At 35.2% G+C, this 4,337-nt stretch overlaps 1 non-coding gene across 1 annotated transcript; it reads left to right on the forward strand.

The window, feature by feature from the left end:
- The first annotated feature begins 1,641 nt into the window (after nucleotides 1–1,641).
- Nucleotides 1,642–1,743, forward strand: LOC115526704. The gene has a single exon (XR_003972733.1). It is a non-coding gene; the product is annotated as a U6 spliceosomal RNA (small nuclear RNA).
- Nucleotides 1,744–4,337: the final 2,594 nt, after the last annotated feature.

Raw genomic sequence — 4,337 nt, forward strand, 5'->3', positions numbered from 1 at the left:
GAGAATCTGAAGCAGGCTCTGTGCTGCTAGTGCAAGCCCAATGTGGGGCTCAAACTCACGAACCATTAGATCATGACCTGAACCAAAGTCAGATGCTTAACTGACAGAGCCACTCAGGTGCCCATAGGAAATTTTTAAGAGTGATGCACATTTTCATTATCTCAATTTTGATGATGGCTTCACTGGCATATACATATATCCCAATGTATCCATTTTTATACTTTAAATATGTGGTTTGTTTTATGACAATTACGCTTTAATAAAATTGTTTAAATTAACAAAAAGCAGAGAGAAAAACATTTGTATGGAAACTTAATTTACCAGGAAGTATTATACTCAACAACTGGGAATAAGCCAGAGTTAGATTAAATCTAATAATTTTTTAATTGATGAAAATGTTGAAAGGCTATAGTTTATTTATATTTACCTTTAAAGATTATTCTATTAGAAAAATCGGCTTCATCCAAATAGGGCTTCATAAGTCCAACTATATTAATAAAAAACTAATTTTTTTTTGCAAAATCAACATCTGTTTTTAAACTTTAATAATTGTAATCTTTTACTCTTGGCTTCTGAGTATTGACATATATTTCATAATAGTTTGGAAATACAATTCTAATTTCTATATTTCACTTTTATTAAGTATTTTGTATCAGGGGAAATCTGAAGTATAAGCACCTAACATTGTGTAATACAGATTTTGTTTTAAATAGCATAAGTAATTCAATTTACATGTTTAACACCATCATCCAATATAAACTGAGTACCAAAAAAACCCTCACCTTCTCTCACCACATTTCTGAATTTTATGTAGACAGAAAAATGCTTATGCAGTGTGAAGATTCTTAAAGGTAAAATATGGCTCTCTTATAAATTTCCAGATACTTAATATTTACTTTTTATATGAAATATTATGGGCTTGAGGCTATAGGATATATTCAGCAGTATAAAATGTATTCTCTACCCTCAAGGAGCTTAAAATCTAATAGAGGAAATAAGAGTAACACATAATAGTAAAATCGATAGGTGATAGTATAAAAATTAGTAATGTAATTAGGTGGTCAATGAGTAATCTCTGTGAGTTTAGAGAAGGCAATGATTTGGGATGGTTTCTAGATGATGATGCGAGTTTATCACACTGCACCATAACTGCCTATTTATTTGTCAGATTCCCCATTATAATGTAAGCTTCTTGAAAGCAGAGATTCTGTCTTGTTATGAGCTGAGCACTAAAGTTCATGCCTGCAAAAGCAAGCACTCAATACATGGTTGGTGAATAATCTATGAATAACAGAATAGAAGGGTTAGGCATGTAGGATCTGAATGCACAAATAAGACAATTCAACTTTTGGAAGAGCTGGTAGTATTAAGCAAATGCATATAGCTGGAAAAGTAAGAATGATTCTGCAAGAGTGACCAAGCCAACATACCCAGAGCGTTAAATGAATGCAGAATAGGCAGATAAGATAGAAATGGAGTCATTAGTACAACCCCCATTAAGACCGGAGGTAACAGCACCAATTAGGGGACAGATGTAATGCACATGTAAGCCAAAGAAGTCCCTAGTCAAGTCCCTACTGTCAAGTGAACAGTAGAAAAAGAAACTAGTTATAACCCAACATCCATGGCAGAGGAAAAATTGTATCTGCCTTAGTAACACACACTAAAATCAGAATGATACAGAGATAAGCATGCCCACTCAACAAGGATGAGATGCGAATTCATGAAGCATTCCATATATTACTAAAAAAAAAAGAAAAAGAACTGTCAGCAAATGCTGACTGAGTTGAGAGGAAGCACAAAAAGTGTGGAAAGTAAGGATTACCAAGCCTTCAACTCTGCATAACAGGAAATACAGTAGTATATTTCAACACTGGATGGGGGATTCATTTTGATAGGAAAATTAAAAGTTGTTTTAATATTAAACTTACATTTTTACACATCAAATAAGAAAACTCAAGGATAAAGTGTGAGATTTTCAGACAGATCACTAGAGAGATGAGGATTAGATGTATTTCCTTAAAAAAAAAAAAAAAAAAAAAAAAAAAAAAAAACTTAATCAGAATTTTTAGCTGAATCCAGAAGAGTAAATCTGAGCTATAGGAAATGTCCATAATGTTAAAGGACACTGGAAAAAAGAGGGAAAGATCACTGGAAAAAGATATATACTCAGGATGTCATAGCACCAAAGAGGCTAAAGAGCGATCTTAAAGCAAGGGCTGATATTAGTAGAGATAACCAGAAGTTAAGGAGAAAGATTTGACCACCATGGAAGATATCAATTACCTTTGAGAATTTAAATCAGGCTAGACATCTGGTTCCTAATTTTAAAGGAGAACAAATGGTGAAAATTTTGATGTAGCATAGTATGTACATTGTACTGCCACAAGAAGTGTGGATATAAAAAAAAATTAGTGCTTAGCAATAAGGAAGAGAGAGGGAGAGTGTGTGTGTGTGTGTGTGTGTGTGTGTGTGTGTGTGTGTGTGTGTAAAACCAGGAAGGAGAGGGAATGGGCAGGAGAGTGGGAACTGGTGCACATTTAAACACAACAAAATATACTAATAATCCAAATCCAAGAATAATCAATCTTGCAGACTGCCTAATTAGATGTTGACTTTTTAAAAGCAAAACGTCAACATCTCTTTAGACCTACTCTTTCTAAAATAGTAGCCACCAACTATTTGTGGCTGTTTAAATTAACTGAATTAAGTCAAAAATTCAGTTCCTCTTTCACACCAGTCACATTTCAAGTGCTCCACAGCCACATGTGACTAGTGGCTATCATCCAAGACAATGCATATACAGAATATTTTCATAATCCCTGAAATTTTTATTGGACAGCTATGCTTCATATGATGGCCTTTTGAAAGTATGTAAATTAACTCCAAATTTTTCTGAAATGTGTTGTATTTTAATAGAACAATGTGTTCATCCTCTTTAGTCCTTCTCCAAAGTAAGCACAAGCACCTACATGCATGCGCACATACAGCATTTTACTGAGAAAGACATAAATCAAAAACAGAATTCAACTTGCACAGAACCATAAGCATTGATTACAAATCCCTAGAAATACTACATGACTGGTGAATGTCTTCTTTTTTATTTTTTTTTCCTGACACATAAATTCATCAAGCATTTTCAATATACATACATTTCACAGATGGGTTTCACAGATGGGCAGACTGAGGCCCACCGAGAGGAACAATAGCTATGAGGAATGTCAGTCAGTTGCTCCAGCATGTTTCTCTCTCTGAGGACTCTCTTTTCAACAGCCAGAGCCCAGTCAGCTCTATCTCCATGTACTTCCAGAGAAAGCATTTCCCGTGATCTCTCTGACAGGTGTCAGAAACCTCACCCACAGGCTTTGTCAAATACTAGCTGAGAAATCAACCACGGGATAGATACCTCCTACTAGATGTGTACCATGTAGGTAGGTACATATTTCATCTGAGACAATTATCCACTGCAATATGACAGCATACAAGCACACATGAATACCTAGTTTTTTACTGCTTTTCTGTCAAAGAGCCAAATGAAAACTGTTCCAAAAAAGCATCTTCTTCAGTTCCCCTCTCTACTCACCATAAAGGTCGTTACTCATATTTATCTGCATGTGTTTAATAAGTTACATTCATAAATGCATCCAGAGTGGGCTCCAGCAAGTCATAAAAACAGACTGGAATAATAGAAGGTCATACATTTTGAAGGGATAGGAAGGATGACAAACATGGCAGAAGAACTAACAATAATTCCAACTTTCTCTACCTTCCACCGTGAACACTGGATTTTTCTGGCACACAACTCCCAGTGAAGTTCTGTATGACATTTCAGGAACTTGCAAGGATAATGATTACCAACAGTGCTCAACAAATGTTAGTATATTCCTCGATTATTTTTTTTACATTTTCTCCTTTTTGTCCATTGTGTCGGCATCATTGCTGCCAGCTAGGTATATACGTGCAGTTACTAACAAAAGAGAACAGGCTCCACAATACACTACTAGAATTACCATCTGATTGATCAACAGTGTTCTCACTAACCCCTGTCTAATGACTCACATGATTATCCTCCTAAAATTCTCAAATATTTCCCAAGATTTCCCTTCCTTCATTCAATAAACTCATGAAATTCAACATCCTCCAGGAAGTCTTTGTTTCAGTCAGTGGGTTTAGCAAATTGATATTCTTCACCCCTCTCCCTTACTTCCTGTAATTTCCATTCAGATAATAGCTCAAATATCATCTCCACAATGAGGTCTTGCTTGGCTAACTCCTGTCACTAACTGTCTCTAAGTCACTGTCACATCACCATACTTAACTTTTATCATAGCATTTAC

This window comes from Lynx canadensis, chromosome A1 (assembly GCF_007474595.2).
Source record: "Lynx canadensis isolate LIC74 chromosome A1, mLynCan4.pri.v2, whole genome shotgun sequence".
Lineage (NCBI taxonomy): Eukaryota > Metazoa > Chordata > Mammalia > Carnivora > Felidae > Lynx > Lynx canadensis.